Here is a 26,512-nt window from a genome sequence, read left to right on the forward strand (position 1 = left end):
CTACTTTCAAAGTGCGTTTTAGCACGATTTTCAAGTAGGCCTCAGCCAGGTCGCAGTACCGCATGTTTTTGGGGGGCTACTTGGGGGTGTTCTAGATTCTTGGGGGTGGGTTGAGGGGTCTGAGAGCACTGCTGGGAAGGTCTAATTTTGATTGCAAGTGGTTTGGAGAAAAACCAAGGTGGAAAAGGGGGGTTTGGGCCTAGTTGCAGAGAGCGTTTGGGCACAATTTTAAGTTAGGGCTCGTGCCAGGTAGCAGTATTGCAAGCTTTTGGGGGGCTACTTGGGGGTGTTCTAGAGTTTTGCGACTGGGTTATAGGGTCTGGGAGCACAGCTTGGAAGGTCTAATTTTGATTGCAAGTGGTTTGGAGAAAATCTATGGTGGAAAAGGGGGGTTTGGGCCTAGTTGCAGAGAGCATTTTGGCATGTTTAAACTTAGGCCTAGCAATATTGCATGTTTTTGGGGGGCTGCTTGGGGGTGTTGTAGAGTTTTGCGACCGGGTTTAAGGGTCTGGGAGCTCTGCTGAGAAGGTCTAATTTGGATTGCAAGTGGTGTGAAGAAAATCCATTGTGGAAAAGGGGGGCTTGGGCCTAGTTGCAGAGAGCGTTTTGGCATGTTTAAACTTAGGCCTAGCAATATTGCATGTTTTTGGGGGGCTGCTTGGGGGTTTTCTAGAGTTTTGCGACTGGTTTTAAGGGCCTGGGAGCACTGCTGGGAAGGTCTAATTTTGATTGCAAGTGGTGGAAACGTTTTTTTTTCTCGCAGTATTGCATGTTTTTGGGGGGCTGTTTGGGGGTGTTCTATATTTCTGGGGGTGGGTTGAGGGTTCTGGCAGCGTTGCTGGGAAGGTCTAATTTTGTTCTAAATTCGCAGTTTAAACCTAGCATGAGGGGAAAGATCCGCAAAATTCGCCCACACTTATTTATCCTTGAAAAGGAGACTCAGAGTACGCACTTTCGAAATTATGCATGTATGTATTGTAATACTGTCGACTCTGAAACGGAAAGTGTTACTTTTGCACTACACAGCGTACCTTATATTTTTTCTCCATGGTGTTTTAATATCACTTCCTGTTTTTCCATCAACAATTACAGGCCGGCTTTTACCCTGTCCAATGGGAAAAAGGATGAACTCAGGCTTACCATTAGTGAGCCGCAATTCAGCAAAGAAAAGGAAACCACCAGGATGGTGGTAGTCACGAAGTTCACAACGTCTAGTCAGACGTTTAAGAAAATCATTAACAAATATTGGCCAATGCTAACTATGGAACCTGACTTTAAAAACTCGTTCACTGAACCCCCTCTATTTGCTTACACTAGGAACAGAAACCTAGGAGAAATCATTAAGAGAAAAGAATCAAGTAAAAAGACGTGCACAGGCACCATGCCTTGCTTGAACTGTCAAAACTGTCACAACATCATACGTGGAAATGTTATTCATCACCCCATGCGGGGTCAGGAAATCAAACTAAGAGTATCTGCCACTTGTGAAACTAACAATGTTATTTACCTTTTAAAATGTCCTTGCGGAAAAATTTATGTAGGGAAGACTGAACGCAAAATTCGTCTGCGCATAAATGAACACAAATCCAATATTAGGACAAAGAATGCTAAATCCACTGTGGCTACCCACTTCCATGAATTCAAACACAACATTGCGCAACTGAGGTTCCTCATACTGGAAATTGTTGAAAAAACTGAGGGAAAAGATAATAACAAGGAACTATTGCGCAGAGAGAATTACTGGATTTATCACCTACAGGCTCTAAAACCGAATGGTTTAAATGAACGGACTGAATTCGTTTGTTATCTATAATATTTTTTGAATATTGTTCATATTGCTCTTTATCTTCTGATCATGTGATGCCCTACTTTGATTTACATTGTACTTTGTTGTATATACTGGTAGATTTGTAATTTTGCACGTCGATATTATACCACCTTAAGATGGCCGCCACACTTTTGTTCTCGGCCTCGCGTTTGTTTACACTAGTCCATCCCACTATGTTTACTACTCACTCGCACACTCGCGTTTAAAATCCCCACCCGATCGTGACTAACACCACCGCACACGGTGTACCGGACGTTCATCTGAACCCGCGTTTTCATCTTGTTTCAGGTAAGAAGTCCTGAAAATGTTACGACGTTTTCTAAGCGCTTTGGCTTTCTCGAAGCGCGAGTCGAATATTTTTCACAATGTCAGTACTACCCATTGTCTGACACGCGATTCCTATTACCTTTTCAGACTAACTTTATTCCTGTCTACCTGATTACGTGAGTAGCTGGCTATTCACAGTATTTTACCACAGCACATTTTCACTTGGGTTATAAGGTTTATCTGACTTATAAGGTTTACATTGAGATCATATAAGAGTTGAGTATAACTGTGTTTTGATAATCGCATTTATGTACTAATGAAATGTATACTTTGGTGTTGAACTTTAAATTCATTGGTTGCATTGTATCTTTTTAGAATGTACTCCCTGATGAAGAGCAGGCAATCTGCTCGAAATGCATTGGAGGTTGGAATATGCTAAAAAATATAATTTCATGATGCATTTGAAATAACAGAAATTAAATAAGAATTGAGTGAAGAAAATGAACTTTTACCTTCTGAATGAATAAAATTCAACAGGTTTAAACAAGAAGCCTTTATTGTGATCACTTGCAAGGAGTCCCCCATTTGGGATTTGTGACCAAATGTCTTTTGGAAACACACAGCTATGATTTAATTTTACGTTTCACTGGACGGAAAACGTACCCAAGGGAGCAACCTTAAACCTATCGGAAAAAAACTCACCAATAACTAAAAAAAAAACCAAAAAAAAAAACAAGAGGTTGTGCACTTGTCTACTTGTCCGCAATTCAGCATCCGCCAGCCATCAGTCACCTTTCGGAAAGCAAATAGTATGGGTGCATCACTGGTCAGGGGTAATATTGAAACAAGAACAAAGAGCTCATGGTTAATGGCAGGAAAAGGGTTCTACAAGTGCTCTGTTTGCAATGCATGCCAATATGGTATAAATACTACCACTTAAACAATGGCATTTGGTCCCGCAGTTTGCAAAATTAATCAACATCTTACGCGCAAGTCTGATTTTGCGGTGTACGTGCTCACCTACAGCTGTAATTTAAGATATGCAGGGAGCACCAAATTACCAGCACATAAGAGGATCCTGCAGCATATTCGCACTATTTGCAACAATGATGAGAATTACCCAGTTGCAAAGCATTTCAAACTTAGCCATAATAGCTATCCGAAACATCTGAAATATTATGTACTTGATGCTATATCACCGCAGAAAAAAGGAGGAGACAGGGAGTCTAAATTGAGGAGATTAGAAACAACCTATATCCTACAATTTGACTCTAAATATCCAAAGGGACTGAATACTAGTGAAGATCTGTACACCTTCTTATAAAATGTGCAGGGTAGCATAATCAAGTTGGAAACCTTTTACAAATGTCTCTTGATACTGAAATGAACTGCCTAAGGGGAATTGTTATTAATGAAAAATTGAATGCTCATTGTGTCCACCTGCTGTCAAATTTTAGTTTGTAGAAGACATTTTAGGATGTGATATTTATATATTTATTATATTAATGATTGATTTTAGAAATCATTAAGTAGAAAGTATATTTTTATACTTCTAGTTATTAATAGTGGTTTTTTGATGGATGAGCCTATAGTTTGAAGTGTATTTATTATGTCCTAAATTTTTATTTTCTCAGCAACTACTGAACGGATTTATTCCATTTAACAAAAATTGATCTTTCTGAAATAAGGGCTACGTTTTTGCCAAATTTGGTGTAATTCCGTTCGGCAGTTCGCGCTATAGCCGTGTCTAAGTTTCCTACGGGAAATTGCATGGGGAAAACACGGTTTGGGACCCCCCTTATTTCTCATCACCGTTTGACGAATCACCTCGAAACTTTCAAGATAGGAGCAGATTGGGGCGGCCATAGGTTTTAAAAATTTTGCAAAGATTCGTCAATCGGCACTAAAGTTATTGGGAATAGAATGTTGCGATTTTCCTATGGAAAATAGGTCCTAACTATAACTATCTACTGGCGACCACTAGTAGATTATATATATTTATATATTCACTGAAAAAACCATAATACATCTATTCACTAAGATACACTTAATAAGTCAGTCATACAATCAATTTTACCAAAAAAACATCCATTTACACACTTATTTACCCATTTATTCTTCCGTCGACCTTTAGATATACATATATAAAAATATTTATTTTTCAGAAAGACACCCATTCACTGGATGATGTCATCAGTGATGTCATCAGTGATGTCATTTGAGATGTCATCAGTGATGCCACAAGTGATTTCACTGATCATGTCATGAGTGATGTAATATGTGACGTCATCAGCAGTGCATTGCGGGCGCGCAAGTTATAGTTAGCTGAACTAACTATAACGGGGGAATTTCTTTGGTTTTGTATGAGTGAAATGTACAGCTAACTATAACACCCCTAAAACCTATGGCTTTTTCAGTGAATTTCTAAGGTTTTTTAAATGATAATTCCTAACTATAACGTGGCTGAAACCTATGGTTTTTTCAGTGAATTTCAAAGGTTTTTTAAATGCTAATTCCTGAATGAATGAATGAATGAATGAAAGAAAATTTATACCGCGCAACTAAAACCCGAAGGCATCAAGGCGCCTATAAAATAAATCTTAAAAGGCAGAGGCAAAACTACGGGTATTCTTTGGCAAAAAATCGTGACTTCAAAGCTTTCATAAAGGACTGAAGAGTGGGAAGGGCCTTAATTTCAATGGGAAGGGCATTCCACATTTTAGGTGCCACTGTGGAAAAAGCTCTGCCACCCCATTTGGCTCTGCGAATGCGTGGTACAGATAACAAAGATTTGTTAGCAGAGCGCAAATTCCTCGAGGGGCAATAGGGGGCCAAAAGAGCCCCAATCCCCACTGACCTATTTCTCGCTAGGGCGCCAAAAGTAAGGCACAGGATTTTAAAAGAAATCCTGTCCTCAACAGGTAGCCAATGCAATGCCTTCCTAGCGGAGGTGGCCGATGCACGTTTGGGTAGATCCAACACAAACTTAGCTGCCGCATTTTGGACCAGTTGAAGGCGCTGCAGCAGCCCCCTACTGAGACCTGCATACAGCGCATTGCAGTAGTCAAGTCGGGAGCCAATAAGGGCAACCACGACTTGCTTTCTGGCCTGCATGGATAAGTAGTGTTTGATTCTCCTCAAGATGTGAATTATGCCCCAACAGGTAGAGACTGTTCTGTTCACCTGCTGACGCATATTGAGGGTGGGCTCAATCAGGACTCCTAGATTTTTAGCCAGAGCGCTAGGTACCGGACACGCTCCCAAAGAGGCAGGCCACCAATTAGCCGACCAGATGTCCTCTTTTCCCCCAAACACCAGAATCTCCGTCTTCTCCCCATTCAATTTTAGTGAATTGTAAGTCATCCATTTTGCGACTGCCTCTAAACAGGATCTAAACTTAAGGCAGCCTCGTTAACGAGCTGGGAGAGGGAGACCAGGATCTGGGTGTCATCGGCGTAGGAAACTACCTCCATCCCAAAAGATCTTAGCAACCTGGCAAGAGGGGTCACATAGATGTTAAAAAGGGTCAGACTTAATGCCGACCCTTGGGGGACCCCACATTGCACAGACAGGGATGGAGATAGAAACTCCCCCAGCATCACTCTCTGTTCTCTCTGGTTTAGGAAGGAGGTCAGCAAATCAAGATCGGACCCCTCCATTCCGATCTCCCTCAGGCGAGATGTTAACACAGAGGGAGAGAGGGTATCAAATGCAGCAGTGAGGTCTAGCAGGATAAGGAGGGTGGTCTAGCCCCTATCGGCTCGAATACGGATATTATCCAGCATGATGGTGAGGGCCGACTCGGTGCTATGCTCCCTCCTAAATCCGTGCTGCGAGTGATCTACCAAGCCAGAGTTCTCCAGAAAGGCCGCAAGATGCTTATTAAGATGTGTTTCAAGCATCTTTGCGGCAGCAGGGAGCAGCGAGATGGGGCAAAAGTTTTTAAATACCCCAGGGTCAAGTGTTGCCTTTTTGAGTAATGGTTTCACCACAGCCCTTTTCCATTGCTGAGGGAAAGTACCAAACCTCATTGCCCCATTCATGCTCTCCAGAAGGGGGGGTAAAAGGGTCTCCTTACACTGCCTGAGAAGCGTGAGAGGACAGAGATCTAAGGGGGAGCCTGATCTAGTCTTAGAAAGCAGGTCCTCTAGTTCCTGAGATACAAGGGAAGGAAAGGATGCCAAGCGCCCCAAAGGAGCAGCCTCCATCGTGGATAGAGCAAGCTCAGCAGAACCAGAGGAGTCCGCAGTTTCGGCCTTCTGAAGCTCTAATGCCGAATACAGATCAGCAATCTTCGTCTGAAAGAAAGAGGCAATGTTGTTACACAACAGCTGAGAGCAAATAACCGGATCAGGAACCTGCAGGGTAGTCAGAGAATCCACAATCTTAAAAAACTCTTTAGGGGAGGAGAGCGAGATGGTACAAGCAGTAAAATATTGTTGCTTAGCTCTTATTATCTCCGCCTTATAGCCCATCAATAAGGTTTGTTGGACTTCTTTTTCCCTCAGGTCCCAGCTGGCCAACCAGAGACGCTTCCTAACTATAACGGGTGTGAAACCTATGGTTTTTTCTGTGAATTTCAAAGGTTTTGTAAATGATAATTATTAAATGTATTAATAATTTTATTTATTTCTTTTCATAACAATTTCTTACATTATTAATATACATATTTATATTTATTTCATTTTTTACATTATATTTCATAGTCTTAATGTAAAATAATAACAAAACTAAATTGAAAAATATTCTTTTTAAGAATTTTTTTCTTCCAATATATTAAAATGTAATTCTATATAGTTCCTTTAACATTGTTTTTTTTATCATCGTACCATATGCATACACTAATGTAATTACACCAAATTTGGCAGAGAGGTAGAGTTCGGTTTGCAGATTGTGCTTTTTGTTAAATGGAGTAAATCTGTTTAGTAGTTCATGAGAAAACCCCAATAGACTATGCATGTAGTCTTCTATGCGCCGGCAAACTTGTCTTTTATACCTTCGATTCCCCAATATGTATCCTTACACTTCCTGTAAACACTATCACACTTCTGTTTCAGTATTGTACTGACCATACAGCACTATGTGCTTATCTGTACACTACTCTAAAAGAATCCATTCACTACATTTAAACACTAATCAGCAGATGTACAATAAGTGGTACATTCCCAGAGATATGGCACTTATTGTGTACTGTTATATCACTTCCTTCTGGCACAGGGCTTTATAATGTGATGCACCTCCAACACACCATGGCACATCTTTTACACTACCAGTGCATCACAAAAGTGACGTAACAGCTGTGTTAAGAGAAGCACAAGGGGGTTGTATATTTACCCCTAACACATACAAATTCACCCAGGCAGTTTCACCAGCAGTGCAACTTGAAGCATAGACTTGTAACATATTTTTATGGATATGCTACATTGAAGTGCTTCAGAGGTACTACAGTATACTATAGGTAAACACCTTATAGATGTTTGCTGTAGCACTTCCTTATAGTTCTGCACTTTGACATTCACCATACACTACTGTTTTCATTCATTCATTTATGAACTACACAATAATTCTGACAAACTTTTATACACTAACATAGAAATATAGTTCTTTCTTTGACCAGTGAAGGTAGTTCTAAAAAGAACAGTTTTTTTTTGTGTTTAGTTTTCTTTTTTTTTTGTGTTTTGTCAACAAGTTTTTTTTAAAACCAAAAAAATGGAACTGGAACCCAAAAAGTGTCCAACTGGAACAAAAGAATGAAAAAAAAAAAACTAATGTCGAGGACAGCGATGCTCCTGCATCCTGCATTTTATCACATCAATAGACTGTTCCCTATAACACAAAAGTTTATCGCAGTGAATGTATACAATTTTAACATCAGAAAAATCATGATCAATTTGTGGGTGTGGACTGCTTGTTGAAAATTCTGCTGCAGTAGTTGATGTGCTTGGTGCAGAAGCAGGTGGGTTCTCCTGCAACCTCGGTGTTGCAGCTCGAGCAAAGTTATTGGGGTGCAAGTTCTTCACATGTCGCACCATATTTGCTGTGCCAAAGGAGTGTTTTTTAGATGGATCGGCCCTTGAAAGACTTGTTTGGCAAATTTTACAGGTTATTTTTGGAGCATTAACCTTTCTTTGCCCTTCTGGAAAAGTTAAAAATTGCCAAATTAGAGCTTCTTTCCTCTTCTTTGGAGGTTCTTCAGGAATGAAATATTCCTCTGAAGAATGGCTGGAAGATGAGTCCATTGCTATTATTATGGTAATCTTCCTTCTATTTGACAGGATTCTCAGAACAGATGCTTCTTCTTAGAAAGACAAAGTAGAATGATTAAAACGGGACGGAACTTTCAACAATTGGAATAGGAACTATTATGAACCAATCAAATCCCTTCTTTTAAAGTCACATGGCTTTGCGTACGCTTACGCTGAGCTTACGGTGTTCTTACGATGCGAGTACACATAACATCCCACCGAAATATGTGTAATTGCTTTTAAAAGTAAAATACGATTGTTTAAAGTTTAAAAAAACAATTTTCATAACTATTCTACATAATGTATTCTGTTAGTATGTTTATTAAATACATAAATATATGTTTTTAAACAATTAAAAACATTTGCTCCTTTCGTGTACGGGGCGCTGTACATGACGTCACATGGAAGCTTTGATGCGACGCGTAACGTCGAAGTGTATTCGTAGCGCATGCGCGAATATGCGCTGAAAATGATTAGCAATACAAACTATGGTCCAATCACTCTCGCATGTCAAATCAGAGGACAGGGCGCGCTACGAGAATTGTTACAAGTGGCCACTCATTTGAGATCGGATTCTGGGTCTGCCTCTGCGCACATGAAAACCCCGCTCCGTCTCTCTCTGTTGTTAATTATTGGTGCACACACTCACACTTGCGCAGTGCATGCCCGCCCACACTTTCACACATATCACCACGCACATTTCTTGCTATTACTAAGCCTGGAACCCAATACATTAGCCAATGGGAGGTCCCCCACGTCCATCATTCTTCTAGACCGCAAAAAAGCTACCAATAACGACCCTGGACTTACTTTGGTCAGCCCCCGCGGTTCCCATATAAAACAGATAGTGATCTAACCACGCTCTCTTTTGTCTCCGCTGCGGTGACAGACAGTCTCTCATCGTCGTCGATTGTACTACGAACTGTTTGCTCGAACGAAGGAGGACTCGTGACACTCAACGTGGTGTCACTGCTGCTGCCTTCCAGCCAAGCCATCATAGCCACAGTGCCAGTGTCGCCCGAGCCCACCCACCCAGGCCCAGCCAAAGCCCCAGCCTTTGAAGACAAGACAAGAGACGACAAAAGCAAAAGTAGGAGAAGCCGCTGTGAATTGTACCTGCATGATAGTTTTTTTTTTTTTTTTTACTGTCACATGGCCCTTGAAGCTCTGGTTTGCTTTATTTTTGTGCGACACATACTTTTTTCTTCATTGTATTTGCTCCCTCCTAATCCTCCTGTGACTTTTAATATTTATTGCTACCTCATGTAGCCTTCCGGGGCCTCTATTGTTTTTGATCGTATATGGTTGATCGTAATATTTCCTTCTGCGTCACGGGGCCCTATTAGGCTTTTTCTAAATAAGTTGTGCGTCCATGAATTTCTGTGTACTATTTTTGAACTGTGCCCCGTGATTTAGCCTGTATTGTGGAGAAGTGTGGCCCAACGGTTAGAGGCGGCAGACCCGGAGGCAGAGGTCGGCGCGGGAACAGGGTTATATTCCCGACGCGGCCGGGTGCAGGACCAATGTCAGCGGGCCCGATAAATCTCGCCTCGGTGCCTCTCTAACCATGGGGTCCCACGCTGCAACTCTGGGCAATAGCTTGCTTAATCTCCACTCCGGCCCCATCACCGCCGGGGATGCCTGGCTTCACCTTGGGGATGCCCAGTAAAGGGACCATCTCACAGGGAAAAATCAGGAAGGGTTCCCCAGTGGTACAGCGCTGGGACGCCTCCGGGTAACCATGCGCTCTATAAATCCAACATTCATTCATTCATTCATTCATTGGTTCAATTTGTGCATTCATATTAGTATTATTTTTGTACTGCGTCACGTGTCCCTCCCAGCTCTATTTTCCTTTTTTTTCTCCCATGAATTTTAATATTTATTACTGCCTCACATGGCCTTCCCAGGCCTGTTTTCTTACATATTGTGCTTTCATATATATATATATGTTGCATTTTTGTGCTACGCCACGTGCTTTGTGTTTCTTTTGTTTTTTTAAATATTTATTTATTCATCATCATCAAGATTACAATTACATTTTCATTATGTATTTCACCAGGATAAGAAAATCAAATAACATTCATTATTAAATTAATTCCTTAACAAGTTCATAAATTCGTGCTTACATTTAATAAATTCTATCCATAATAGTTCTTACAAATTCAATTTAATACCTAAGACAGATTATTAATTATCTTACTGTATGCTTATAACTCCCCCAGCTTTTGCTTCCATGCTGTTATTGGAGCCCATATTCGTCTCGCAGCTTCTCTTCTTACCCTTCCCTTTTTTCATATAGAGCCTGTTCCAAGGTAAAGATTGCCAGCAACCTAGAAACCCATTGATGTAATGTCGTGGACTAGGATCTTTCCATAGCAATGCTATACATAATCTACTTAATACCATGGCTATATACAAAAACTTATAGTGAGGAACTACCACGCCATTCTTAGCTACTCCTAAAATCATAACTTCGTCTGACAGTGATATATTCATTCCCAGTGATTTATGAAAAAATTGTTCCATATCCTGTTTATAGCTATCTAAACTGGGGCATGAAGCAAACATGTGAATCGTATCAGCTTGGGTAGAGTGACATCTTGGACAGATTATCCCGCTTGTTCCACCCCACTGTGCCACCCTGTGGGGGGTATGATACAATTCATACAATGTTTTATATTGCTGTGTTTGCAAATTTGTTGTTCTCAGCACCGTATTTGACATTATTAACAACTTCTCAGCCTCATTCCCTGTCAACCCTAGTTTAGTTCCCCATTTCTCAAACATTTTTTTAGAGTCATCCTTCTTAAATTTACATATTTCGACATACAGCTGCGATATGGAGCAACCTGACTCCTTTCTTAAGTCTTCCATCAAATCTATCTTTTGCATGTCAACCTCCCTGCCCCTCTTTCTTGATAGGACTGACCTAATTTGTAAATATTTATAAAAATCTCTGTGCCTTAAATTATAAAGCCTTTGCGCGTTTTCGTAAGTGATAATTACCCCTGTCGGCCCTACAAGGTCTCCTATAGTTTTTACCCCTTGCCTGTCCCAATCTTTCATTATGGAATCATGGAATATTCCTAGAAACGATGGATTCCCATATAGTGGTGTATAATAGTTCACTCTACCCAATTTTAGCTTCTTTTTATGATTGGTATGACATTCAGATTTGAATTTTGCTCAACATATACATTTGTTATTATGTTTTCAGTTTGCAGAATACTACCCAACTCAGCATCCAGTAGCCCATATTTTTACTAATTGCAATGAACCTAATGGAGTCATCACGTTTCACTTTACAAAATAATATGACACAAGTTATTGGTTTGCTATATGGTCTCCACATCTTGGAACATTCTAAGTCTATATATCCAGTGTATAATCCTATTGGTTGGAGGTGCTCAAAAGATAGTGTTTACGTACCCACCCACCAGGGTAACGATAATTTTCAAGACCAAAGAACGCCCAGAACAAAAAATCTATGTTTACCATGTAAATAAATTTAAAGTTTTCATTTCAAAAAGCGATTGACCTTTAAACAATGCAATCTTAATAACAAGTTACTTTTCACTATGTTCCCAACAGGTCCAATGTTTGGAATGCAGCAGATGACTTCACCTTGACTTTATAAAACCAAAGGTTAATCTTACTTACCTTTTACTGGGTAAATACGTAAAAAATTTATCTTTTTATGTAACATAATCGCATGCAACATGTCTAAGTAGACATTTGCACACTCCTGCAATCTAGTGTTGTGTTTGAATTATGTTAAAAAGTAATGTTGAGACAAACTTCTTTCAGCTTTCACGATTTGCACAATCCTTTTAGAGTTGGACCAGACTTCCTCTAACATTCCTACTTAAATTTCTTTTTGAAATTCAACAATTATTTTGTTTAGGTGTTGAAATATAAATTCAAATCTTCTGCCTCTTTGAAAGTCAAGAAGTAATACCGCCTCTCTACATATGATTGTTCAATTGTAGTCTAAAAAGTAGTGGTAATTCCACTATCACTATGGTAGATATCTGACAATAGAATCTATGATATAGTTACACCACTATTCCATGGTCCTAATCAAAAAGGTGTGTTTACACTCAACAAAAAGAACAATTGAGCACTTTTTAAGCTGGACAGTATTGTTTCTAAACACCCTTTCACTGCCTTTTGCCATATCTTCAAAAAAGATGTCATGCATTGACATGCATATTCTTTCAGGTCTGTATATCTCTAATGTAAAACAAGCGTACTTGTTTTTCTGTTCTCACTGACATATATAAACTCATCAGTCACTCCTATTGCAAGCTTTTACAATCCTGAATACTGAGTACTACTTTTTGTTTGAGAGGGTGCCCATGCATAACCATGCTAAGTTTTCTTAGCTGCATGGACACATGTAGTGTAACCTGTCAAACACTTTAAATGCTACCCTACCACTACTCCTAAAGGCGGATGTAGAATTCAACCGTTCATCATAAAATAGAATTGGATATCACTAAGTACAAAGTATTTCTGTGTTATGTAAGCCCTAATGTGTCCCTTAAAGATTCCAGCGAGGTCCAGACACATACTAACTGAAACACACCAACCACTAGTAACCTGTAAAATTTGCCAAACAACTCTTTCAAGGTGTGATCAATCCAAAAAATAATCCTTTGGTGCAGCAAATATAGTGCAACACATAAACAACTTGCACCCTAAAAACTTTCTTAGAGCTGCAACACAGAGATAGCAGGACAACCAACTTGCTGCTGCACCAAATACATCAACTACTGCAACAGCATCTTCAGCAAACAGTCCATACTCACATATTGAACTTAAATTTCTATGCATTTATTGTGATCATCTTTTGTGTTACGTGAAACAGTTTATCAACCTCATCAAAAACAAGAAACGGGACCATCGCTGTCCTCAACATTAGTCATTAGACCTTAATCAAGCTTTTTTGTTGTAAGAACTACCCTGTCCAAAGGCAGTACAAAATTTGCGCACTTGCTACCTTTCTTGTGTCCTTTCTATCACACAGTGTGTGTACTTTGTCCACTTGCATTGGTTGCTTAGATGTGCTACCCATTTCTCAAGTTCCCACTGCAGAATCCGATGCACAGTCTGTGTAATGGACTTGAAATCCAAACATCCACTTCCTCACAAGGCAGGGGGTACTTTGCATATCTGTAGCCTTTCTTATTTTTCACCTTGTTTATCTTCCACTCAATCAACACATAATCTGCATGGACACACACCTACTTGCTACCTTCCTTGGCTGGGGTTATCAATTATTCTTGAATTTCATATTCTAATTCAAAGTCATGGCCCTTTATCGAGCCTTTTTGTTGTAACTACTTCCCCGCTAAAGTCAGTGGTTAATTTGCACACTTGCAGCCTTACTTATTTTTTACATTATTCTTCTTCCACTCAATCAACACATCATCTACACATACCTACTTGCTGCCTTTCTTGACTATGGTTATCAACTATTCTTCTATTTCATATTCGTATTCAAATAGCAGGCCCTTAATCGAGCCTTTTTGTTGTAACAACCACCCCGGCTGAAGGCAGTAAGAAATGTGCACACTTGCTGCCTTTCTTGGCTGGGGTTACCAATTATTCTTGAATGTCATATTCTGATTAAAAGTCAAGGCCCTTTATCAAGCCTTACTGTGTAGCTACTATCCCGGCCAAAGGCAGTGGGAAATTGGCATACTTCCTGGCTTTCTTGGCTGGGGTTATCAATTCTTGAATTTCATATTTTGAATTAAAAGTCAAAGCACTATATCGAGCCTTTTTGTTGTAGCTAATACCCCGGCCGAAGGCAGTAGGATATTTTCACACTTGCTGCTTTTCTTGGCTGGGGTTATCAATTATTCTTCAAGTAATTCAAAGTTCAGACCCTTTATTGAACCTTCTTGGTAACTACTTCCTGTGAATGGCAGTGGTTAATTTGCACACTTGCGTCCTTTCCACTGCACAGTGTGTGTACTTTGTGCACTTGCTTAACTCCTTAGATGAGAAACCCCTTTCTCAGGCCCCCACTGCGAAATCTGACTCCCAGTCTGTAATGCACTGGAAAACCAAACGCCCATTTCCTTTACAAGGCAGTGGGTTGTTTCTGCATCTGCTACCTTTCTTCCTTTTCACCTTATACTGCATCCACTACCTCAAACAAACCTACCTACTAACTTTCTTGTAGCCTTTTCGAAGTATTATTCTAATTCAAAGTAGAGTCCCTGAAATGGGCCCAGTGTAGTAATTTTTCAGCCCTACAGCCCACAGTGGTAACTTAATGCACTTACATTGCTTCCTTCAATGTGGTACCATTTCTTAGAATCTCACTGCAAAGATCAACGCCCTATCTGTACAATGAGGTGGAAATCCAAAGATCCACTTCCCTGACAAGTCAATGGATAGTTTGCACGTCTGCAGCCTTTCTAATTTTCACCTTTTCTATCTTCCACTCAACCAACACATCATCTACACATAACACACACCAACTTGCTACCGTTTTTGGCTGGGGTTATCAATAATTTTTGGATTTCATATTCTGATTCAAACTTGCGGCCCTTTATTGAGCCTTTTTGAAGTAGCTACTACTCCGGCCGAAGGCAGTGGTAAATTTATTTATTTATTTATTGAGTTTGTAAAGCGCGACAGCTACCTGAAAGGGTTTCCCGGCGCTAATTGACCAAAACAACCTGACCCAAGACAAGAAAACTACTGATCAAAGAGCCAGGTCTTCACTGCCCTTCGAAAGCAAGCATGACTGTTCTTCATACGAATAGCCAAAGGGAGGGAGTTCCAAAGTTTGGGTACAAGAGTAAAAAAGGCACTACCACCCATTCTGGACAGCTTGAACTTGGGCGCACAGAATAGGTGTTGAGAAGAGGAGCGAAGGGAGAGAGAAGGAATGTAGGGCTTAACAAGAGACTGAAGGTAAAGGGGAGCTACACCCACCTTAATCTTGTGCATGTAGCTGAGAGCTTTAAACTTTACACGACTATCGATGCAGAGCCAATGGAGTTCCCTCAGACGCTCCGTAATATGGTCCGTTTTTCGACAACCACAAAGTAGCCGAGCAGCCGTATTCTGGACCAGTTGGAGGCGGTGAGTGACCGCCTTGGTAGACCCCAGATAGAGCACGTTGCCATAGTCCAATCTGGAGGTCACCAAGAACACTTACTGCCTTTCTTGGCTGAGGTTATCAATTATTGTTCAGTTTCATATTCTGAATAAAAGTCAAGGCCCTTTATCGAACCTTAGTGTTGTAGCTACTACCCCGGCTGACGGCAGTGGGAAATTTGCAAACTTGCTGCCTTTCTTGGCTGGGGTTATCAATTATCCTTCTTGTAATACAAATTTAAAGTGCGGGCCTTTTATTGAGCCTTCTTGGTAACTATTACTCGTGAACAGCAGTGGGTAATTGGCGCACTTCCTGCCGTTCAAGTGTAAAAAAAAGCTTAACAAAACTCTACCAATATTAAAAAAGAGCCAGAGTACTCTATAGTTATCAAATCTTCTGTTTGTTACTCTAATTCAAAGTACAGGCTCCTTATTGAGCCTTCTTGATAACTACTACCCGTGAATGGCAGTGGATAATTTGGACACTTGCAGCCTTTCTTATTTTTTACATTATTCATCTACCACTTAATCAACACATCATCTACACCTACACACACCTACTTACTGCCTTTCTTGGCTATGGTTCTCAATTATTCTTCTATTTCATATCTGTATTCAAAGTCAAGGCTCTTTATCAAGCCTTTTTCATGTACATACTATCCCAGTGGAAGTCAATGGGAAATGTGCGCACTTGTTGCCTTTCTTTGCAGGAGTTATCAACTATTGTTCAATTTCATATTCCTATTCAAAGTGCAGACCGTTTATCAAACCTTGTTGTTGTATCAACTAGCCCGACCGAAGGCAGTGGGAAATTTGTGCATTTGCAGCCTTTCTTCGCAGAGGTTATGAACTATTGTTCAATTTCATATTCCTTTTTAACGTGCAAGCCCTTTATCGAGCATTTTTGTTGTAGCTACTACCTCGGCCAAAGGCAGTGGGAAATTTGCACACTTGCTACCTTTCTTGTCTAGGGTTATCAATTATTGTTAAATTTGATATTCTGATTGTTAAAAAGTGAACCAGACAAGGGCTTATTAAACTTCTTCTTTATTCACGGCCTCCACAGCGCCAGCAGAATATCAGGACACTTCAGTTCATTCTCTCCTCAAGACAGTCTCATCACTCAACATTCTAGAGCAGCCTCCAGGGATCAGAGCATTCCAAGAGGTAGGAAAGGGAGGGGGGGAGGCAGATACCAAGTACCATATAACCTTCAGGTATAAACCACATATCTTAACCATTGTAGGGCCAGCTAATAGCCCAATCTTAATAATAGGAATTTAGCAATCTATATTAAGCATCTGAATAGACTGTGGATAAGACTTATATAGTAACCTGTAGCATGCAAATAATTACTAATGGATTATAACACATCTTCCCTCCTAACAAAAATGCAAAGAGATATAATCGTCTGCAACAAGCATTAATACATCCTATAGTCCTTGTGCCAATTAGGCGCCTTGGTAATTCTCTTTGTGTGTATCCTTTGGTCGGTGGTTTTCTTCAAGCTCCCTTGTGCAGGCGTTTCTGGTTCATGATACCTTGCCAATCGGTCCATGCTCCAGTTCAGTCCATTCTCCAATGTTACTGTGTTGTTTTTAACTTCTACAATCATTTTGGGCTTTAAATATTTGGACTTAAAATTTCCAGTAATGTTCGGACTCCTTACGATTACCAACTCTCCAACCGCCCAATTTTGTGCTTTGCATCCATGTCTTGTTCATCACGTACTGTTCTTTATACTTGGCTTGATGAGATTCTATGTTTCCCTTTTCTTCTTCGACCGAATGCGAAGAACATTCTCCACCTCCTATCCATGAAGGGAAGAATTTGGTACTCGGCTTCCTTCTTCTGAGGGAACAGAAAGGAGATATTCCAGTGACTGTGTTTGGAGTTGTGTGAAATGCCCATAATAGCTCTCTGATCGACTTTTCTACAGGAACATTATTGGCACATGCTAACTGGATGTTCTCTTTAATCATTCTATTCACTCTCTCGATCATGCCATTTACCCGCGGGCAGTACAGTGCTGTTTTAAGATGTTTAATCTTGAGCTTCTCCAAGAATTCTGACATAGCTGATGACGTGAGCTGCACTCCATTATCGGTGACCAATTCAGAGGGAATGCCTTCCTTGGAGAACGTTTCGCTCAAGAACTCTATTAATGATCCGGTAGTGATGTTATTGACCATTTTAGTCACCACCCAGTGTGAATGGAAGTCCGTCAAAGTGAAAATGAAGCGTTTATTCACCCCTGATCTGTTGATCGGGCCTATGATATCCAGTGCCAATTTGTCCCATGGTTTACTCGGGATTACCACCGGTGATGATGGGACCTTCTGAATATGTTTTTATTTGTCTCTGTTGGCGTAAGCGCAGCAGTTTTTCACCTTGCTCTCCGCACATGAATTCATGTCAGGAAACCAATAATGTTCCCTGAGCCTGTTCTTCGTAAGGCTTCTCCCCAAATGTCCTTCATGGACCAGATCGATGAGTTTGTCTATGAAGATCTTTGGGGGTATTATCTTGTCCCTTCTCCAGAGAAAATAATTATTGAGACTAATTTCATGTTTTACTTCCCAGTACTTACTCAATTTGTCATAGTCATCTTTGCGACTCTCAGGCCGCCTGTTTACAGTCAGATCTTTCAGTTTGCAGGTAGTTAGGTCATTGTTCATGCTTACAGCCCATTCCTCCTTGCTAATAGTGCTTGAGTGTACCTGTAGAATTGGGAATTCTTGAACCTCAAACTGCTCCACCTTATCCAAAGGTGCTCTTGATAGGAAGTCTGCTGCCTTGTTATGGTCACCGGCAACAAACTCCACTTTGAAGACAAAACTTTCTAACCCGAACACCCCTTTGGCAATCCTAGGTGTGCAGCTGGTAGCCCCCTTACAACTGAAAATGTACATCAAGGGTTTGTGATCCGTTCGGACGGTGAATTTGATGCCCCATAGGTAAAACTTGAAATGTCTTTCGGCCCAGAAACAGGCCAGAGCCTCCTTTTCTATCACCGAATAGTTATTTTCGGCACTGGTCAGGGTGCGAGAGGCGAATGCCACTATTCTTTCTTTGCCTGCAATGATTTGAGACAGGGTAGCCCCTAACACTTTGTTAATTGCGTCCGTGGTGAGTATAGTTTTTCTTGAGGGATCAAAGTTGCACAGGTATGGGGCATTTAGAATAGCCAACTTGATGGCCTCAAAAGCATTCTGGTGTACTTCTAACCATTTGAATTGGGCATGACTCTTTGTGAGATCTCTGAGATCTCCAGCAATGTCCGCGAAATTTTTAGCATACTTTGCCATATACTCCGCTAGTCCCAAGAAAGACACTAACTCTTGCTTGTTTGTGGGGGCTTGGGCTTTTTCTATGGCCTCCAGGAGGCTGAGCTTAGGACGGAAACCTTCTTTGGATATTGAATGCCCCAAGTAATCTACAGACTCCACTCCGATCTTGCACTTTTTGTCATTGAGGGTGAGGCCATTTATCTAGGCTTTGCCATAGTCCTAGTCCAAAGTATTTTTCCCCTTCCGGTCCCCAAGAGAAAAACGTACAGTCCATTAACAAGATTGTGTTCCAAATAAAGGGGTCAGAAGAGGTTATTCACGTAGAGTATCCCCAATGTGAGGTCAGTATTGAAGGAAAGTTGATCAAAATGTATGCAGATTTGTGTTCCCCATTCACATTGATGAATCTAACTGACTTTAAAAATACTAACATATGTGATGAGAAGGGTTTGTTGGGAGCAGATATCAAGCCACGGAGCTACACTAAAGGACTTATTCCTGTCAAGGGTATGTTGAACTCCCACATCACATTTAAAGACCGTTCCATCCTAGGGAAAGTTTACATTGTAGAGGAAGGTTCCAACCTACTGGGGTGGCAACACCAAAAAGAGCTGGGCATAATACTCAATCCCAACAGCCATGAGCAGGTTCTTTCCATGGACTCGCCTAGTTCATGTGACAAGTGGGTTAAGGATTTTCCAGAGGTATTTTCATCTGAATTTGGGCTCCTTAAAAACTTCGAACACAAGATTAAATTAAAGCCCAACGCTAAACCCATCACCCACAAGACCAGGCCTATTCCACACTTGATGGGCGAACCTTTAAAGGAGGAGCTAGACAGACTGCAAAAACTGGGAGTTATCAGGCCTGTAGACTGCAGTGAATGGGTTTCTCCATTAGTTATTGCAAAGAAAGCCGATAGTAATGGTATACGATTATGCATAGACCTCAGAGATCTTAATGACAGCATTATAGTGGAAAGATTCCCACTTCCCCGCATCCACGAAGCATTGAGCACCATGGGGGAGGTAAGGTGTTTTAGTGTCCTAGACTTATCAAGCTCTTACCACCAGGTGGAGCTTCACCCTGAGTCAAGAGAACTAACCACTTTCACCACTCCTTTAGGCTCCTTTATGTTCCTCTGTATGCAATTTGAGTTGGCTTTCGCAGCTGCGGTATTTCAAAAGATCATGAAACACATCTTGGAAGGAATCCCTCACACCATATGCTTCCAAGACGATGTTTTAATATATGGTGCCACCAGCGAGGAACATGATACATATCTCAGGTCAGTTCTTAGAAAATTCAAAGGTACAGATCCCACCCTCGTTGCCAGTGTTAAAAAGTGAACCAGACAAGGGCTGATTAAACTTCTTCTTTATTCACGGCCTCACACTGTATGCTTCCAAGACAATGTTTTAATATATGGTGCCACCAGCGAGGAACATGATACATATCTCAGGTTAGTTCTTAGAAAATTCAAAGATGCAGATCCCACCCTTGTCGCTAGTGTTAAAAAGTGAACCAGACAAGGGCTGATTAAACTTCTTCTTTATTCACGGCCTCCACAGCGCCAGCAGAATATCAGGACACTTCAGTTCATTCTCTCCTCAAGACAGTCTTATCACTCAACATTCTACAGGAGCCTCCAGGGGTCAGAACGTTCCAAGGGGTAGGAAAGGGAGGGGGGGAGGCAGATACCAAGTACCATATAACCTTCAGGTATAAACCACATACCTTAACCATTGTAGGGCCAGCTAATAGCCCAATCTTAATAATTGGAATTTAGCAATCTATAATATGCATCTGAATACACTGTGGATAGGACTTATATATATAGCAACCTGTAACATGTAAATATTGACTAATGGATTATAACACTGATTCAAAGTCATAACCCTTTATCGAGCCTACTACCCCAGACGAAGGTTAATACTGCAAAAATAATCTTTAAACGTTTCCAAACCACTCTTTCAAAGGGTGATCCATCCCAAAAAATACTTCTTTAGCACAGCAAATATAGTGCGACACGTGAACAACTCGCACTTCAACAACTTTGCTTGAGCTGCAACACAAAGATTGAAGGGCAACCCACTTCCTGCAGCACCAAGCACATCAACTGCTGTAACAGCATCTTCAGCAAACAGTCCATACTCACATATAAATCTTGATTTTGTTCAACTTAAATTTCTATGCATTTATTGCGATGAACTTTTCTGTTACGTGAAACAGTCTATCAACCTCATCAAAAACAAATAGGAGCATCGCTGTCCTCAAAATTAGTCATAAGGCATTTATAAAGCTTTTTTGTTTTAAGAACTACCCCGTCCGAAGGCACTGGGAAATTTGCACACTTGCTGCCGTTCTTGGCTGGAGTTGTCAATTATTGTTCAATTTGATATTCTGATTCAAAGTCAAGGCCCTTTATCAAGCCTTTTTCATGTAAATACTACCCCAGCACAAGCAAATGGAAAATTTGCACACTTGCAGCCTTTCTTGGCTGTGGTTATCAATTATTCTTAAATTTCATATTCTGATTAAAAATCATGCCCCTTTATCAAGCCTTTTTGTTGCAACAACTACCCCGTCCAAAGGCAGTAACAAATTTACACACTTGCTGCCTTTCTTGGCTGGGGTTATCAATTACTCTTGAATTTCATATTTTAATTAAAAACCAAGGCCCTTTATCGAGCCTTTTTGTTGTAGCTAATACCCCGGCCGAAGGCAGTAGCAAATTTTCACACTTGCTGCTTTTCCTGGCTGGGTTTATCCATTATTCTTCAAGTAATTCAAAGTTCAGACCCTTTATTACACCTTCTTGGTAACTACTACCCGTGAATGGCAGTGTGTAATTTAAACACTTGCGTCCTTTCCACCGCACAGTATGTGCACTTTGTGCACTTGCTTAACTCCTTAGATGAGATACCCGTTTCTCAGGCTCCCACTGGGGAATCCGACTCACAGTCTGTAATGCACTAGAAAACCAAACACCCATTTCCTTTACAAGACAGTGGGTTATTTCAGCATCTGCTAACGTTCTTCCTTTTCACCATATTCAGCATCCACTACCTCAAAAACACCTACCTGCTAACTTTCTTGCAGCCTTTGCCAAGTATTATTCTAATTCAAACTACAGTCCCTAAAATGAGCCTGGTGTTGTAATTGTTCACCCCTACCACCCACAGTGGTAACTTAATGCACTCACATTGCTTCCTTTGATGTGGTAGCCCTTTCTGAGCATCCCACTGCAAAATTCGAAGCCCTATCCGTATAATGAGGTGGAAATCCAAAGATCCACTTCCCTGACAAGTCAGTGGATAGTTTGCACGTCTGCAGCCTTTCTAATTTTTCACCTTCTTTATCTTCCACTCAATCAACATATCATCTACACATAACTTGCATCAAGTTCCTACAGTTTTTGGATGGGGTTATTAAAAGTTTTTGAATTTCATATTCTGATTCAAACTCGTGGCCCTTTATTGAGCCTTTTTGAAGTAGCTACTACCCCGGCTGAAGGCAGTGCACCATCAGGATTCAAGCAAACCGGGCCGAAGACGGCTGTAATGCCAGAAACCGGTCCCCGGGAGCTTGTTTCCTTCCCAGTGTAAGAATTGGCTTCTGTAGTTTGGTTTGTCCTGCTCCCATCATGCACTGGGACAGGAACAGACTAATTTGCATACAGCCAGGTTCTGAAACTGGGATGGTGCAGTGAGCTAAAAAACGGTGTTGGATCTAGCCCTGATCTTTTGACTGGGTGAGAGCTTTCTGCTTAATTCAGAGACTCTGTCCCTCACCACCCCTTTTTGTAAATATTTTTGTCCACCCTAAGCGTGGAAGGGTATTCTCAGATGTGAGACCCTTGCTCATTGCACCATCAGGATTCAAGCAAACCGGGCCGAAGACGGCTGTAATGCCAGAAACCGGTCCCCGGGAGCTTGTTTCCTTCCCAGTGTAAGAATTGGCTTCTGTAGTTTGGTTTGTCCTGCTCCCATCATGCACTGGGACAGGAACAGACTAATTTGCATACAGCCAGGTTCTGAAACTGGGATGGTGCAGTGAGCTAAAAAACGGTGTTGGATCTAGCCCTGATCTTTTGACTGGGTGAGAGCTTTCTGCTTAATTCAGAGACTCTGTCCCTCACCACCCCTTTTTGTAAATACTACCCCGGCTGAAGGCAGTGGTAAATTAGAACACTTACTGCCTTTCTTGGCTGGGGTTATCAATTATTGTTCAATTTTGTATTCTGATTAAAAGTCAAGGCCCTTTATGGAGCCTTACAGGCACATTTATCAATATTGCTTTTTGCGATTCCTTAATTGCCAAAAATAAGGAATCGCAATTAAGGAATCGCAAAATGCAATGCATCAGGAAATCACAAAAGAAATTGCGATTTCTTAATGTTCCTTAATTGCGACTCGCAAATTGCGAGTCGCAATTAAGGAATACCTCCCCATTCATTCCTATGGGCCTAAAGGCCCATAGGAATGAATGGGAAGACATTCTCAATTTGCGATTAGCAAGTAGCGAATCACAAATTGAGAATGCGATTTCAAGGGTGCAGAGGTGTCCAAAGGACACCCTGTTGCACCCCTGAAATCAATCTGTGCACATATGTTGTGCACACACATGCCCTATGGGCATATCTGTGTGCACAACATGAAACTTTGGAAAATGCACAAAAGTGCATTTTTCAAAGTTTTCGCAAATTACCATGAGGTTCAACCTCATGGTAATTTGCTCCCCTAATTGCAAAATCGCAATTTTTTAAAGTTCCATGCATTGCATTTAAGGAATCGCAAAATGCGATTCCTTAAATGCAATCGCAATTTGAAAATTCGCAAATATTTGCGTATTCTCAAATTGCGAGGATCTTCACCCTTCATGCATTCCAAACGCAGATTTTGCGATCGCAAACAGCCGATTTTTGCGATTTGCAGCGTTTGCAATCGCAAAATCCTTTGATGTATGTGCCTCCATGTGTTGTAGCTACTACCCCGGCTGAAGGCAGTGGGAAATGTTCACACTTGCTGCCTTTCTTGGCTGGGGTTATCAATTACCCTTCTTGTAATACAAATTCAAAGTGCAGGCCTTTTATTGAGCCTTCTTGGTAACTATTACTCGTGAATAGCAGTGGGTAAGTGGCGCACTTCCTGCCGTTCATGTGTAAAAAAAAAGCTTAACAAAACTCTACCAATATTAAAAAAGAGTCAGTATACTCTATGGTTATCAAATCTTCTGTTTGTTATTCTTATTCAAAGTACAGGCTCTTTATTGAGCCTTCTTCATAACTACTACCCGTGAATGGCAGTAGATAATTTAGACACTTGCAGCCTTTTCTATTTTTTACATTATTCATCTACCACTCAATCAACACATCATCTACACGTACACACACCTACTAACTGCCTTTCCTGGCTGTGGTTATCAACTATTCTTCTATTTCTTATCTGTATTCAAACTGCAAGGCCTGTATCGAGCCTTTTTGTTGTAGGTACTAACCTGTCCAAAGGCAGTAGGAAATGTACACACTTGCTGCCTTTCTTCGCAAGGATTATCAACTATTGTTCAATTTCATATTCCTATTCAAAGTGCAGACCCTTTATCAAACCTTGTTGTTGTATCAACTAGCCCGACCGAAGGCAGTGGGAAATTTGTGCATTTGCAGCCTTTCTTCGCAGAGATTATGAACTATTGTTCAATTTCATATTCCTATTAAAAATGCAAGCCCTTTATCGAATATTTTTGTTGCAGCTACTACCCCGGCTGAAGGCAGTGAGAAATTTACACACTGCTACCTTCCTTGTCTAGGGGTATCAATTATTGTTAAATTTGATATTCTGATTCAAAGTCATAACCCTTTATCGAGCTTTTTTGCTGTACCTACTACCCCAGCCGAAGGTTAAAACTACAAAAGTAATCTTTAAAAGTTGTTATAACAACTCTTTCAAAGGGTGATCCATCCAAAAAATACTGCTTTAGCACAGCAAATATAGTGCGACTCGTGAAACAACTCGCACCTCAACAACTTTGCTTCAGCTGCAACACAAAGATTGAAGGGAAACCCACTTCCTTCAGCACCAAGCATATCAACTGCTGCAACGGCATCTTCAGCAAGCATTCCATACTCACATATAAATCTTGATTTTGTTCAACTTAAATTTCTATTCATTTATTGTGATGAACTTTTCTGTTACGTGAATCTGTCTTCAACCTCATCAAAAGCAAACAGGAGCATCGCTGTCCTCAATATTAGTCATTAGACATTTATCAAGCTTTTTGTTGTAAGAACTACCCCGTCCGAAGGCACTGGGAAATTTGCACACTTGCTGCCTTTCTTGGCTGGAGTTGTCAATTATTGTTCAATTTAATATTCTGATTCAAAGTCAAGGCCCTTTATCAAGCCTTTTTCATCTAAATACTACTCCAGCGCAAGCAAATGGGAAATTTTCACGCTTGCAGCCTTTCTTGGCTGGGGTTATCAATTATTCTTAAATTTCATATTCTGATTAAAAATCATGCCCCTTTATTGAGCCTTTTTGTTGTAGCTAATACCGCGGCCGAAGGCAGTAGCACATTTTCACACTTGCTGCTTTTCTTGACTGGGGTTATCCATTATTCTTCAAGTAATTCAAAGTTCTGACCCTTTATTAAACCTTCTTGGTAACTACTACACGTGAATGGCAGTGGGTAATTTAAACACTTGCGTTCTTTCCACCGCACAGTATGTGCACTTTGTGCACTTGCTTCACTCCTTAGATGAGATACTCGTTTCTCAGGCTCCCACTGCGGAATCCGACTCACAGTCTGTAATGCACTAGACAACCAAACACCCATTTCCTTAACAAGACAGTGGGTTCTTTCCGCATCTGCTACCTTTCTTCCTTTTCACCTTATTCTGCATCCACTACCTCAAACATACCTACCTGCTAACTTTCTTGCAGCCTTTGCCAAGTATTATTCTAATTCAAACTACAGTCCCTAAACTGGGCCTGGTGTTGTAATTTTTCAGCCCTACCACCCACAGTGGTAACTTAATGCACTCACATTGCTTCCTTTGATGTGGTAGCCATTTCTTAGCATCCCACTGCAAAATTCGAAGCCCTATCCGTATAATGAGGTGGAAATCCAAAGATCCACTTCCCTGACAAGTCAGTGGATAGTTTGCACGTCTGCAGCCTTTCTAATTTTTCACCTTTTTTATCTTCCACTCAATCAACATATCATCTACACATAACACGCATCAACTTCCTACTGTTTTTGGATGGGGTTATTAATAATTTTTGAATTTCATATTCTGATTCAAACTTGTGGCCCTTTATTGAGCCTTTTTGAAGTAGCTACTACCCCGGCTGAAGGCAGTGGTAAATTAGAACACTTACTGCCTTTCTTGGCTGGGGTTATCAATTATTGTTCAATTTTGTATTCTGATTAAAAGTCAAGGCCCTTTCAATATTGCTTTTTGCGATTCCTTAATTGCGAAAAATAAGGAATCGCAATTAAGGAATCGCAAAGTGCAATGCATCAAGAAATGGCTAAACAAATTGCGATTTCTTAATGTTCCTTAATTGCGACTCGCAAATTGGGAGTCGCAATTAAGGAATACCTCCCCATTCATTCCTACGGGCCTAGAGGCCCATAGGAATGAATGGGAAGATATTCTCAATTTGCGATTAGCAAGTAGCGAATCACAAATTGAGAATGCGATTTCAAGGGTGCAGAGGTGTCCAAAGGACACCCTGTTGCACCCCTGAAATCAATCT

The sequence above is a fragment of the Lissotriton vulgaris genome, unplaced genomic scaffold (genome assembly GCF_964263255.1).
Source record: "Lissotriton vulgaris unplaced genomic scaffold, aLisVul1.2 SCAFFOLD_376, whole genome shotgun sequence".
NCBI lineage: Eukaryota > Metazoa > Chordata > Amphibia > Caudata > Salamandridae > Lissotriton > Lissotriton vulgaris.